The following is a 16,082-nucleotide window of genomic DNA, read 5'->3' as shown; positions in this document are numbered from 1 at the left end:
GAGGTGAACCTTGCAGGCAACGGCATTCTTCAAGCTTCGGGTTATTTTGCTGACCACGTGCTCATGCAACTCAGGCACTGCAGAGCGCGCAAAGTGGTAGTGGCTGGGAACCACATAACGTGGGATGGCCACTGACATCATGCCCTTGAAGCCGTTTGTCTCCACCACTCGATATGGCAGCATTTCGCAGGCCAGAAGCTTGGCTATGCTGGCTGTTAGTGCCACGGCCCGGGGGTCATTTGCTGGCAATTTCCTCTTGCGCTCAAGCATCTCCGAGACAGACAACTGAACCGTAGGGCTGCACATTGAACGGCTGTTGGTTGTTGTGTTTGATGACTGGGAGACCTCAAGAGCACTATTCCGGAAAGTGACAGTGTCAGCGTCGTCTGATGTTTGTGAATGTTGTTGTGAACCACGCAATGGCTGGGCTACTGCTGCTGCTGAGGAGGGTCTGGTGGTGAGTCTGGTGACCCCAAGGGAGGCAGTGTTGCTGCTGGTATCCTGTCCTGGCAGCCACAGAGTGGGATGTTTGGATACCATGTGGCGGGTCATGCTGGTGGTGGAGAGGTTGTTAATATGTTTCCCCCTGCTCAGGCGGGTCTTGCACACCTTGCAAATCACCATGGTACCATCCTCACTGCAGTCTTCAAAGAAAGGCCAGACTTTGGAGCACCTGCCTTGCTGGCGATTTCTGTTTGCGCCTCTTTTTTGTCTCACTTGAACTTCCACGCTTGTGGTGCCTGAAATTTCGCACCGCCTACCTTTTGGCACAAGTCGAACTCGTGCAGCAGTGGGTTCTTCAACAGACTCATCTGTTCTGCTGCTACGACGGCGATGTTCTCCTTCACATACAAAATCTGGGTCTCTGTCAACATTGTCCATACCCTCCTCCTCCTCTTCCATCTCCTCAAACTCGTCATATGTGATTGTGGGCCGCCGCCGTGGAGTAGAGCTCCCCACAACAACCTCTGCGCAGCACACTCCAACGTCGTCTTCAAGATCTTCTCGGCCGACCTCCTGCAATTGAAACCCCTCCTGCCCAACTTGCTCTGGGATTTGGGTTTCCGAGTCCTCCTCGGACTCGCCTTGCATTTCAGTGCGCGGTGCATTTCCCACAGTCAATGGTTGTGAATCCGGGCACAAAATTTCTGGCAGTTCCATTGACCTTTAAAAGGTGGAAGTTTGTTGGGCTGGGAATAGCTCCTGCGAATACCCCATTGTGTCCTGAGGAAATTCTTCGGACTGGTTATTTGGCAGTTGTGTGCGTGGTGTCGCTGCCAGTTGTGTCTGCTTTGTGCCCACTGGCTCCTTGTAACTAGCTGAGGACTCGGACCTCGTGCGTGATGTGCTGGTGCTGCTTAACCCACTGCTGGACGTTTGAGAGGTCATCCAATTAATTATCTGGTCCTGTTCTTTTGGATTTGTGAGGGTTGATTTCCTGGACAACATGGGTGGTATTGAGTGGGTTTTCTTCGGTGCTCCACTGTGGCCTGTACGTGAACCGTCAGGGGGAACACCTCTTCCCTTGCCCCTCCCTCTTTCACAGGATTTCTTCTTCATTTCACTTATCCATAAAAGTACACGCTGACTGGTGTAATACAGTGGCAGTACAGAAATACTATACAGTGGCGGGTGAGCGGTGTACTACTATTCCCAGCAGCGACACAGAGCACAATGCTATACAGTGGTGGTGTACTACTGTTCCCAGCAGACACACAGAGTGGCAGTAAACACAATGCTATATAGTGTGGCTGAGCGGTGTACTACTATTCCCAGCAGACACACAGAGTGGCAGTAAACACAATGCTATACAGTGTGGGTGAGCGGTGTACTACTATACCCAGCAGCGACACAGAGCACAATGCTATACAGGGTGAGCGGTGTACTACTGTTCCCAGCAGACACACAGAGTGGCAGTAAACTCAATGCTATATAGTGTGGGTGAGCGGTGTACTACTATTCCCAGCAGCGACACAGAGCACAATGCTATACAGGGTGAGCGGTGTACTACTGTTCCCAGCAGACACACAGAGTGGCAGTAAACACAATGCTATATAGTGTGGCTGAGCGGTGTACTACTGTTCCCAGCAGACACACAGAGTGGCAGTAAACTCAATTCTATATAGTGTGGGTGAGCGGTGTACTACTATTCCCAGCAGCGACACAGAGCACAATGCTATATAGGGTGAGCGGTGTACTACAGTTCCCAGATGACACACAGAGTGGCAGTAAACACAATGCTATATAGTGTGGCTGAGCGGTGTACTACTATTCCCAGCAGACACACAGAGTGGCAGTAAACACAATGCTATATAGTGTGGGTGAGCGGTGTACTACTATTCCCAGCAGCGACACAGAGCACAATGCTATACAGGGTGAGCGGTGTACTACTGTTCCCAGCAGACACACAGAGTGGCAGTAAACACAATGCTATATAGTGTGGCTGATCGGTGTACTACTATTCCCAGCAGACACACAGAGTGGCAGTAAACACAATGCTATATAGTGTGGGTGAGCGGTGTACTACTATTCCCAGCAGCGACACAGAGCACAATGCTATACAGGGTGAGCGGTGTACTACTGTTCCCAGCAGACACACAGAGTGGCAGTAAACTCAATGCTATATAGTGTGGGTGAGCGGTGTACTACTATTCCCAGCAGCGACACAGAGCACAATGCTATACAGGGTGAGCGGTGTACTACTGTTCCCAGCAGACACACAGAGTGGCAGTAAACTCAATTCTATATAGTGTGGGTGAGCGGTGTACTACTATTCCCAGCAGCGACACAGAGCACAATGCTATATAGGGTGAGCGGTGTACTACAGTTCCCAGATGACACACAGAGTGGCAGTAAACACAATGCTATATAGTGTGGCTGAGCGGTGTACTACTATTCCCAGCAGACACACAGAGTGGCAGTAAACACAATGCTATATAGTGTGGGTGAGCGGTGTACTACTATTCCCAGCAGCGACACAGAGCACAATGCTATACAGGGTGAGCGGTGTACTACTGTTCCCAGCAGACACACAGAGTGGCAGTAAACACAATGCTATATAGTGTGGCTGATCGGTGTACTACTATTCCCAGCAGACACACAGAGTGGCAGTAAACACAATGCTATATAGTGTGGGTGAGCGGTGTACTACTATTCCCAGCAGCGACACAGAGCACAATGCTATACAGGGTGAGCGGTGTACTACTGTTCCCAGCAGACACACAGAGTGGCAGTTAAATCAATGCTATATAGTGTGGGTGAGCGGTGTACTACTATTCCCAGCAGCGACACAGAGCACAATGCTATACAGGGTGAGCGGTGTACTACTGTTCCCAGAAGACACATAGAGTGGCAGTAAACACAATGCTATATAGTGTGGCTGAGCGGTGTACTACTGTTCCCAGCAGACACACAGAGTGGCAGTAAACTCAATGCTATATAGTGTGGGTGAGCGGTGTACTACTATTCCCAGCAGCGACACAGAGCACAATGCTATATAGGGTGAGCGGTGTACTACTGTTCCCATATGACACACAGAGTGGCAGTAAACACAATGCTATATAGTGTGGCTGAGCGGTGTACTACTGTTCCCAGCAGACACACAGAGTGGCAGTAAACACAATGCTATATAGTGTGGGTGAGCGGTGTACTACTATTCCCAGCAGCGACACAGAGCACAATGCTATACAGGGTGAGCGGTGTACTACTGTTCCCAGCAGACACACAGAGTGGCAGTAAACACAATGCTATATAGTGTGGCTGAGCGGTGTATTACTATTCCCAGCAGACACACAGAGTGGCAGTAAACACAATGCTATATAGTGTGGGTGAGCGGTGTACTACTATTCCCAGCAGTGACACAGAGCACAATGCTATACAGGGTGAGCGGTGTACTACTGTTCCCAGCAGACACACAGAGTGGCAGTAAACACAATGCTATATAGTGTGGCTGAGCGGTGTACTACTATTCCCAGCAGACACACAGAGTGGCAGTAAACACAATGCTATATAGTGTGGGTGAGCGGTGTACTACTATTCCCAGCAGCGACACAGAGCACAATGCTATACAGGGTGAGCGGTGTACTACTGTTCCCAGCAGAGAGACACAGAGTGGCAGTAAACACAATGCTATATAGTGTGGGTGAGCGGTGTACTACTATTCCCAGCAGCGACACAATGACCGGGGGACCCTGGCTAGCCTGGCTGGAGAGAGAACTACCCTGCCTGCCTACCCAAAGCTAAACCCACAGACAAATGGCGGAGAAATGACGTGGATCGGGTATTTATTTACCCGAACCACGTGACCCGTTCGGCCAATCAGAGCGCGTTCGGGTCCGAACCACGTGACACGTTCGGCCAATCACAGCGCTAGCCGAACGTTCGGGGAACGTTCGGCCATGCGCTCTTAGTTCGGCCATATGGCCGAACAGTTTGGACGAACACCATCAGGTGTTCGGCCGAACTCGAACATCACCCGAACAGGGTGATGTTCTGCAGAACCCGAACAGTGGCGAACACTGTTCGCCCAACACTAATCAGAGCCGGAAGATCTGATTCATCACAGGACAGACAATCGTGAGCGGCGGGGGTAAGAAAAACTACGCATATCTACGGCCCTGAGCCTGTGAAGTATACAGGGGCATAGATATGTGTAGCAAGGAAGCTGAAGTGGTTAACCACTTAAAGAGGAACTGAACCGAAAAAAAGTCACTAAATTGAGCTTCCTTATCCCTTTTAAATGAATGATTAGACACAAAGCACTTGAGAAAGGCAATATAAAAGTAGATATATTTGTGCAATACAACTATGAATAAAAGAGAATGGCAGGCTCCATCTTGCAGCTCTATCCCTCCATTTTGCAGCTCTCACTCCATGGGAGGTGCTGAGTCTGATTCTGTGGGCGGTGTTACAGTTGGAGTTAGACATGCCCATTCACGCCCACAGAATAAGATTTGCAGCCCAGTGTCATGAGGTCATCATCAGTCGCCCTGTTACAGGAAACTGACAGCTGTGGTTTCTGCTGCTGCCCTGCACTGTACTGGCACACACCTTGATAAAGTATTATTATTTTTTCTCTAACTATGCCTCCTGCCAGGGCCGGGCCGAGGCATAGGCTGGAGAGGCTCCAGCCTCAGGGCGCAAAGAAAGAGGGGGCGCAGAGTTCATTCAGCTGTCATTCCTAATTGTATTTGATGCAGAAAGAAATAAGAAAAGGGGATACATGGCAGTGACTGCAAGCCAGATAACTACATATTAAGGTGTTGGGGAGGTTGTGGGCCCTGTGGCGCCTCTTAGTCTAATAGCAATCAGTGTGTGATGGCTGGGATGGGAGGGATGGAGGGGCGCACTTTGGTGTCTCAGCCTTGGGTGCTGGAGGACCTTGTCCCGGCTCTGCCTCCTGCAGTGTGAGATCTTGTGCTGTCACCCTGTAGCTCTCCCCATTTGTTTTGTGCCAGATCTCATATCATGTCCTGTAGTCATGCAGCTCTCCCCTTTCGTATCCTGTCCGGCAGAGGTAGGGGGGTAACACTGCAGAGGGAATCCTTTCTTACATCATCCAGTCACCCTTGTCCTCCCCTGTAGGTAGCTTGACAGAGGGAATCCCCTCTTTTGTCACCACCCCCTGCAAGTCCCCCTTCTCCTACTAGTACATAGCGCATGGGCTAATTAAGCCTTATTTGAATCACTCGTGATTCAGATCGGTGATCATCCCAGCTCTCATACACACTAAGAGAGGTTTGGCACTTCACAGTGTAAAAAAGACTGAACAGGTTTTTCCCAAAAAATCATAAATATATATATATGCTTTACTGTTAATGCTTCACTCTTTATAAAACTGACCAAATGTCCACTAAAAAAAATATGACAGGCACGCATCTGCTTCACCGATATTACTTCACTCTTGTTAATTTCAGGAAAAACGTTTTATGCCAAAAAGCAACCCTATTAGATACTCGTTATCAGTTCACATACACACTATGAGAGGTTTGGCGCTTCACAGTGTAAAAAGGACTGTTATATGTTTTAGTGGACATTTGTTTAGTTTTATATAGAGTGAAGCATTAACAGTGAAGCATATATATGTATTCATGTTTTTTTAGGGAAAAACTTGTTCAGTCCTTTTTACACTGTGAATCACCAAACCTCTCTTAGACTCTATTCTTACCCGCGTTTTGAAGGAGTGATTTTTTCCGGAATTTCACGCGGAAAAAATCACTGAACAGTGCTGTGATTTTGGCGCGATCGCGTTTTGCACTTCTATAGCACTGAAACGCGATCGCCTGAAAATGGTGCAGGCTACGCGTTTGCCGTTTTTGGGTGATTTGCGGCGATTAGCACAAATCGCCCAAGTAAGGACGGGCCCATAGGATTTCATTACACTAGCGCTTTTAAAAAGCGCTAGCGTTTAGGCGGTTTGCCGAAATCGCGGAAAAACACTCTAGTGTGAATGGGGCCTAAGTGTATATGTGAACTGATAAGAAGAGGGGGAGATTGTGTATCTAAAAGGGTTGCTTTTTGTCAAAAAACATTTTTCCTGAAACTAGCAAGAGTGAAGCAATATCAGTGAAGCATATGCGTGCCTTTTTTTAGTTGACATTTGGTCAGTTTTATAAAGAGTGAAGCATTAACAGTGAAGCATATATATATATTTATGATTGCTTTGTCTTTTTTAAACTGTAAAACACCAAACCTCTCTTAGTGTGTATGAGGATCATCCCAGCCCTGCCCACCTGCTGCACCCATTACCAGAGGCACCCCCCCCCCCCTCCTGGATTCTTCTATCTCTCAGGGCCCGTTTCCACTATTGCGGTGCGGAATCACCGGTAATTCACCGCTGATGAAATCGCATGCGGATGCGATTCCGCATGCGTATTTTGCCGCGATTTCGCATAGGTTAGGGTATATGCGACTTTAACCATGTCACTGCCTTTGTTAATTTACATTAGTTTCTATGCGAAATCGCGGGAAAATACCCATGCCAAATACGCATGCGATTTCCCTATTCAATGCATTGCATGCGATTCGCATAGCAGTGTGTGAATTCTGATGGCTCTGCCGTGAAGATTTTTCCCGCACAGAAAAACGCTCAGCACTTCGGACAAGTGGAAACAGGCCCATCCACTTGTATTGGCTATGCGAATCCGCATGCAGACAACACATGCGGATTAGCGATAGTGGAAACGGGCCCTCAGGGGCTCTGGTGGTGAGATCTCTGTGCACCCGAGTTCCCAGCTCTGCACACCCGCTGCACCCATTACCAGAGGCTCCCCTCCCCCTGCTGGATTCTTCTATCTCTCAGGGGCTCTGGTGGCGAGAGCTCTGTGTTCCAGAGTTTCCAGCTCTGCACACATTCTGCACCCATTACCAGAGGCTCCCCTCCCCTGCTGGATTGGTGGAGGGGGTCCATACTTGTATACTAGGAGACACCCAAAAGGTAGCCATACTGCGCTTTCTGTTTACTCTTCTGGCCTGTCCTGTCTCTCTGCAAAAATCTGCTCTGCTCTCTCTTCCCTCCACTGTCTAATCTGATGTCCCTCCTTGTTCCACCATGACCCTCTCCCTCCTGTCCACTCCACTGGTCTCCTTGCTTATCTATCCTCCCCAGCTGTCAGTTCGCCTCCCTCAGCTGTGCCTCTCTCACATGTGCTGGGCATACACGAGTCGGCCCTGCGGCTCGATTAGCCGCCGGATCGACTCCCGCCGCGTCCCCACGGCCGTCCGGATCGATTCCCGAATCGATCCGGCGGGTCATCGGATCTGGTGGATATTATCAATCGAGCCATCAGCGGCTCGATTGATAAGGAAAAAACGAATAGTGTATGCCCAGCATTACCTCTTGATGTTCCTCCTCCTTCCCACCACTCACTCTCCCCTGTCCACCCTACAGTCTCCTGGCTTATCTAGCCTCTCTCCACTGCGGGTGCTCGCTTCCAAAGGCGTATCTGGGCAATATAGCACCTATGGCAAACACTGAAATTGCGCCCCCCCCAACACACACACTTCAGCTAGTTTACTATCAGTACAGGCACAGGGTAGCAGCTTGTAGTGGCTCGATAGTGTACTCGTCAAGGGCTCTGCCTCTGACACAGGAGACCTGTGTTAGAATCTTGGCTCTTCAAGTTCAGTAAGCTTGATCTACTCCGTAGCAGACCTTGGGCAAACACTCCCTAACACTGCTAGTGCCTATAGTGCTCGTCCCAGTGGCTGAAATTCTGGTGCTTTGAGTCTGCCAGGAAAAAAAGCATGATATAAATGTGTCTTGTCTCATAATGTACATACTGGGGGTGGCAGGAATCATCACACACTGCAGCTAGTTTACTATTAGTACAGGCCCAGAGTACCAGCTTATACTGTAAATTCTGGAGGTAGCAAAGATCAGCACACACTGCAGCTAGTTTACTATCAGTACAGGCACATAGTCACAGATGATACTGTACACATTAGATGTATTAGAGATCAGCACACATTGTAGCTAGATTACTATTAGTGCAGGCACAGAGTAAGAGGAGTAACAGCTTACACTGTACATAGTGGAGGTAGCAGAGATCAGCACATGCTGCAGCTAGATTACTATCAGTACAGGGCCAGAGTACCAGCTTATACTGTACATTCTGGAGGTAGCAGAGATCAGCACACACTGCAGCTAGTTCAGCATCAGTATAGCCACAGAGTAACACCTTAAACTGTACATACTGGGGGTAGCAGAGATCAGCACACACTACAGCTAGTTTACTATCAGTAAAGCCACAGAGTAACAGCTTATACTGTACACATTAGAGGTATTTGCGATCAGCACACAATGCAGCTAGATTACTATCAGTACAGGCACAGAGTAACAGCGTATACTGTATATAATTGAGGTAACAGATCAGCACACATTGCGGTTAGTTCACCATCTATGGCGGTGAGTTGGGCGCAGGGTGAGCTGCTAAATATGATTTCCCCTCCAAGTCATAGCAACTTGGAGGGAAAAGTAATTTGGGGTCCGCCGAGGATCAGTACCCGAATTACCCTGTGTACATGCCGTGGACTATAGCAGTGCCCAACTCATGAGCTACGCTTCAGGTGCCGAGATAAACTGTTTCTTGGTGTCACCGACTATGGGACGGGGATGGAGGAGTGGATAAAGGGGGGGCCCACTTCTGTGATTATGTCAAACACATTTTAATATTGGAAGGGGGGTGGGTATTATTGGCCATGCTCTATATGGGGCTGAAAGAGGGGTGCTACACTGGACACAAGGGAGGAGGGAGGGTGAAACATTCTCTATATAAGTACTATATATATATATATATATATATATATATATATATATATATATATCATGGGTACATGCACATCACAAAGGCACACATACATTTACACACAGACACACACACACCATACATTTATACTGTGCACAGAAACGCCACACATACCGCACACAATGCATACATACAAGCAGCGATTTATACGTGGATCCAGACATATGCACACATACAGCCCACATAGCATACATACAAGCAGCCATTCATACAAAGGTCCATACATTGCATACATATGGTAGCACCTCCAGCTCACAGCACACAATGCATACACACAAGCAGCTATTCATACAGAGGTCCATACACACATTGCACACATACGGCAGCACCTCCAGCTCACAGCACACAATGCATACACACAAGCAGCTATTCATACACAGGTCCATACACAAACACACATTGCATACATACAGCACAGCACCTCCAGCTCACAGCACACAATGCATACACACAAGCAGCTATTCATACAGAGGTCCATACACACATTGCACACATACGGCAGCACCTCCAGCTCACAGCACACAATGCATACACACAAGCAGCTATTCATACACAGGTCCATACACATACACACATTGCATACATACAGCACAGCACCTCCAGCTCACAGCACACAATGCATACACACAAGCAGCTATTCATACAGAGGTCCATACACACATTGCACACATACGGCAGCACCTCCAGCTCACAGCACACAATGCATACACCCAAGCAGCCTTTCATACAGAGGTCCTTACACATACACACATTGCATACATACAGCACAGCACCTCCAGCTCACAGCACACAATGCATACACACAAGCAGCCTTTCATACAGAGGTCCATACACATACACACATTGCATACATACAGCACAGCACCTCCAGCTCACAGCACACAATGCATACACACAAGCAGCCATTCATACAGAGGTCCATACACACATTGCACACATACGGCAGCACCTCCAGCTCACAGCACACAATGCATACACACAAGCAGCCATTCATACAGAGGTCCATACACACATTGCACACATACGGCAGCACCTCCAGCTCACAGCACACAATGCATACACACAAGCAGCCTTTCAAACACAGGTCCATACACATACACACATTGCATACATACAGCACAGCACCTCCAGCTCACAGCACACAATGCATACACACAAGCAGCCATTCATACAGAGGTCCATACACACATTGCACACATACGGCAGCACCTCCAGCTCACAGCACACAATGCATACACACAAGCAGCCATTCATACAGAGGTCCATACACACATTGCACACATACGGCAGCACCTCCAGCTCACAGCACACAATGCATACACACAAGCAGCCTTTCAAACACAGGTCCATACACATCCACACATTGCATACATACAGCACAGCACCTCCAGCTCACAGCACACAATGCATACACACAAGCAGCCATTCATACAGAGGTCCATACACACATTGCACACATACGGCAGCACCTCCAGCTCACAGCACACAATGCATACACACAAGCAGCCATTCATACAGAGGTCCATACACACATTGCACACATACGGCAGCACCTCCAGCTCACAGCACACAATGCATACACACAAGCAGCCATTCATACAGAGGTCCATACACACATTGCATACATACAGCACAGCACCTCCAAGCACACAATGCATACACACAAGCAGCTATTCATACAGAGGTCCATACACACATTGCACACATACGGCAGCACCTCCAGCTCACAGCACACAATGCATACACACAAGCAGCCTTTCAAACACAGGTCCATACACATACACCACAGCATCTCCAGCTCACAGCACTCTGACACGCTGTCTCCCCTGAAAGTGTCTGTGTATCTCTCTTCTTCTCTTCCTAGCGTCTTCACTTTCCCGGGGGAGGGGGGAAGCTGGACATGCTTACATTCCAGGACTCTGCAGTTCTGTTATCAGCTTGTTAGTCCGCAGAGCTGTAAATGTTGAGCGGGAGGGAATGTGAAATGTATATTGGGCTCCAGCCTGATCTAAGTTTATTTATTTTTACATCAGCTTGTTGCAAATTCCCTCCCCTCTGGTAAAAGTGGTTTGTCCCCCCCCTCCACACAGACACTGTACTGGCAGATGAATTCTGACAGGAAGGCAGCGGCCGGGACATCGCTGATCTGCAATGTGGAGGCAGCGGGACAGAGAGCAGTACAGAACGGGGCAGACGTGTACTTTAGCTGTGATGTCTATCTTCACAGGAAGCGCCTGCTGATGACGTGCACTGTCAACAATAGCAGCAGGACCTCTCACGAGGTATTGACTTGGAAGGCAGAATTTGCATAAGCAGAAGGTCCCCCAGTGACCTTTGCGAGCTATTAGCAGGGCTGCCGCGGCAGCAAACGTCACAGGGGGTGTGGTTTATGCATTAATTGTATATTATATAGTTTATTAACATATTTTTGTACATTTATTGTACTGTTTTTGCCTGCAATTTCTTACATGGATTTCAATGCTCTTTTTACATTTTCTGAGTTCAGTTCCACTTTAAGCACACAGGGTTGTTTATTTTTTACATCTGAGCAACTTTCACCTCCCATTAATTTGCCAATAACTTTATCACAACTCATCACAATTAATTGATCTATATCTTTTTTTTTTACACCACCAATTAGGCTTTCTTTGGGTGATACATTTTGCTAAGAATTAATTTATTGTAAATCTATTTTAACAGGAATATTAAGAAAGAAATGGAAAAAAACATTATTTCACAGTTTTTGGCCATTATAGTTTGAAATAAATACATGCTACCTTAATTAAAACCCATTTATTTTATTTGCTCATTTGTCCCGCTTATTACACCATTTTAATTATGTCCCTATCGCAATGTATGACGCCGATATTTTATTTGGAAATAAAGGTGCATTTTTTCAATTTGCGTACATTACTATTTACAAGCCCATAATTTAAAAAAATTATATTAATATACTCCTTTGACATGCATATTTAAAAAGTTCAGACCTTTAGGTATCGATTTATGTTTTTGTTTTTTTAATTGTAATTAAAAAAAAATATATAAAAATGTTATATGGGTAATTTTTGGTGTGGGAGGTTAACAGCTAATTTTAAATAGAAAAAAATGTATTTATTTAATAAAAAATGGATGTGGGTGTAGTTTTACTATTTAGCCACAAGATGGCCACAGTCAAAAAGTCCTGGAAGCGTGATTGTACGCTTCCAGGAAGCATTAGGAGGACAGGAAACTTTTTGTGACTCAGAAAAACAGCAGCCTCTGATAAAAGGCTGACGTTTTTTCTGCGGGAAGCTTCAATCAATGAATGGGATCTATAATCCCATTCATTGATCGCTGGGCTAACGGCTGGCCCACGGGAGTGTGCGCAGCCTATCTGGACGAGAATGTTCGTCCATATAGGCTTAAGTGGTTAAATAGAAAAATAAGACTTTAGGTTTTCAGTAAAAAATGTATTTATTTAATAAAAAATGGATGTGGGTGTAGTTTTACTATTTAGCCACAAGATGGCCACAGTCAAAAAGTCCTGGAAGCGTGATTGTATGCTTCCAGGAAGCATTAGGAGGACAGGAAACTTTTTGTGACTCAGAAAAACAGCAGCCTCTGATAAAAGGCTGACGTTTTTTCTGCGGGAAGCTTCAATCAATGAATGGGATCTATAATCCCATTCATTGATCGCTGGGCTAACGGCCGGCCCACGGGAGTGTGCGCAGCCTATCTGGACGAGAATGTTCGTCCATATAGGCTTAAGTGGTTAAATAGAAAAATAAGACTTTAGGTTTTCAGTAAAATCCAATTTAATATTAGGACTGATAATACAATTATTTATCTTACTAGTTTATTTTCAGTTCAGGCTTGCTTTAACTAACCTTTTAGAGTGAATCCTGCATTTACAATCCTTCTAGATCAGGTTAGACATTCCTAGGCTTATGTGAGAAATTCACAGGAGATCTTATCTATTTGTCATAAATATATTTGCTCTCTTTTGATGCCCATTTTCTTTATTTAATAAAGCAAGGATGATAATCAAGATTGCTTTGTCCTATTCAAGCTATCAATAGGCTTATTCAAACAGAGAGAAAGAGGAGCGAAATAAAAAGACAAGGGTCTTGATTCACAAAGCGGTGCTAACCTACTTAGCACGCCTAAAGACTTTGGGCGTGCAAACCAGGGTGCTAAGTAGGTTAGCACTGTTTTTTTAAATCAGATCACACGCAAATGGAACGACCTTATCGGTGCATCGGGTGCGCAGTGTTCCGCGGGCACCATGCTGTACGCATTGGACTTTGAGCGCGAGTGCTATTTATCACTCCTAAACTAACTTTAGGTGTGATACAGGGATTTTCACAAGCGTGCTAACACTTAGCACTGCTTTGTGAATCAAGCCCCTTGAATGCATTAGGCATGCTCACTAAGAAGTTAGAGAAAATCTACAAAATATGTTGAATTTTAACATTTTACTGTTATGCCTTTGCTATGCTGTACTGCTTTCTTTTATTTGACTTTAATTCTGTTTTAAGTACTGCAGTTTCCATGGACTTTGTTCATTTTACATGTTCATTAGATTTCATTATTCAGTTTAGTTCAATAACAGCTCTATAAGATGTATTTATAGCCTTGTTTGCAATTTATTTCTTTTATCCTTCAGGGTTACAATAACTTTTTAAGACTGTGACATCATAAACGTTTGGATGCATTCAATCACCTTCATACCACTTTCATGTACTCGGTTAATGGTGGGGAAAGTTTTAATACAAATGGAGAGAGGTTCAGTAGAGGGTAAAGAATGCATGGAATATTGTGGAAATAATGTATGTTTCCTTTTGTAAAATACAGAATATTATTATTAATATTTATTGCATTTATAAAGAGCCAACATATTATGAGCATTAGGGGGGAAGGGAAGGGAGGCTGCCAGAGGCTTATAATCTAAAGGGTGGGGGGTAGAGACACAATAGGTGCATCTGTTGAGAGAGTGCCCAGCAGACCGTATTATGGGGTAGGAGAGAACGAAATGAGTCTTGAGGGCTTGTTTGAAGGAATTAAAGGTGGGGCCGAGTCTGATGGCTGGTGGGAGCGAGTTCCAGAGAGTGGGGACAGCCCTAGTGAAGTCCTGCAATTGTGCATGATAATGAGAAGTACGGGGTATGAACAGGCTCAGGTAGTTGGAGGATTTAAGGGGGCGGGTCAATATGTGCTTGTAGACAAGATCAGATATGTAGGTCAGGCAGATCCTGTACACTGATTTGTACGCCAAGCACAGAATTTTGAAGTTTATCCTGAATCGGATGGGGAGCCATTGGAGGGCTTTACAGAGGAGAGTTGTAGAGGCGCTGCGATGAGAGGAGTTGATCAGTCTGGCTGCAGCATTCATTATTGATTGAACGGGGCAATATGGTATAGAGGGAGGCCTGATAAAGGGGAATTGTAATAGTCCAGGCGGGAGATGACAATGGCATGAATGAGATGTTTGGTGGTGTCAGCGAGAGCGGACAAGTAGAAGCGGATCCTGGAGTAGTTGCAGAGGTGGAAGTTGCAGGATCAGGTAATACTTTGGATGTGGGGAGCAAAAGAAAGAGCTGAGTCGAGGGTGACACCTAGGCAGTGGGCTTGGGGACTAGGGCAAATGGTAGTGTTATCGATTATGATATGCATATCTGAGAGGGGTGCAGCTGTGCAGGGCTGGAATATCAGAAGCTCAGTTTTGTCCAGATTAAGCTTTAGGAACCTGGCAGCCATGCAGGAGGAAATGGATGTGAGGCAGGACAGCAGGGAATGGAGGAGAAGGGAGTGGATGACAGTGTTGAAGAGAGGTCCAGGCGGAGCAGGATGAAGTATTTACCTTTGACTTTGGCAAGGGCAAGATCATTGACCACTGGTGAGGGCTGTTTCGGTAGAATGGGCCGGACAAAATCCGGATTTCAGGGGATCGAAAAGGGAGTTAGAACTGAGGAAGTGGGTCAAGGGTTGGCGGGTCAGGCATTCAAGGATTTTTGAGACAAATGTGTTGATTCACTTATCTAATACTAGTGTGCAGATCAAGTGTTAAGACTACACTAGCTGCATGCGTGTGGTGTGCAAGTGAGTTGGACACTGTTACGAGATCAGCCTTACCAGCAAGCAACTAGCATTTTAAACACTGAAAAATAAGTGTCAACTAGGCTAGATTATTGTAGCGTGGAGTAAGTGAATAATACAGATAAGTATGTATAAATACCTGGATATTTCCTTCCTCTCATTTGAACTGAAGAACTCTCTTCCACAAAAGATGTCCACTTGAAACTACATTATTTTTAATACCTTCCATGACTTGGATAAATAGGAACCTTCACACTTGACTTTTTAGATAATTTGTCAGCTTTTTTAAGAACCAGTGAGGGAACCATTAGTTATACAGTATCAATACCATCCAGTCAAAATTCGCTCTATTGAAGTCATAAAATGTGGATTTTAAGTGTCTGCTGTGGATTATGTATTGTATTGTTATGATTCATTTTTGCAGTGACAACATACTGTACATTGTGATGCTATTAACCACTTCACCTCCAAGGGTTTTTCCCCTTAAAAACCAGAGCAATTTTCACCTTTCAGCACTGCGTCTATTCATCCGCCAATAACTGTATCAGTACTTATCACACTGAAATGATCTATACATTGTTTTTTTCTCAACCAATTAGGCTTTCTTTGGGTGATACTTTTTGCTAAAAAATATTTTATTCTAAATGCATTTTGATGGGAATAATAGAAGAAAATATAAAAAAAAATCATTATTTCTCAGTT

The 16,082-nt window shown here is 45.8% G+C and overlaps 1 long non-coding RNA gene across 1 annotated transcript in view; it reads left to right on the top strand.

Moving 5' to 3' along the window:
* Positions 1–11,443: 11,443 nt before the first annotated feature.
* The window catches only part of LOC137544167 (uncharacterized), a 109,447-nt gene continuing 104,808 nt past the window's right edge, over positions 11,444–16,082 (top strand). The window contains exon 1 of the long non-coding RNA XR_011025754.1: positions 11,444–11,587. This is a non-coding gene — a long non-coding RNA (uncharacterized lncRNA). The remainder of the gene's footprint in view (positions 11,588–16,082) is intronic.

The sequence above is a fragment of the Hyperolius riggenbachi genome, chromosome 2, assembly GCF_040937935.1.
Source record: "Hyperolius riggenbachi isolate aHypRig1 chromosome 2, aHypRig1.pri, whole genome shotgun sequence".
Classification (NCBI taxonomy): domain Eukaryota; kingdom Metazoa; phylum Chordata; class Amphibia; order Anura; family Hyperoliidae; genus Hyperolius; species Hyperolius riggenbachi.
Note: the sequence above shows the minus strand (reverse complement) of the source record. Positions and strands in the feature narration are given on the sequence as shown.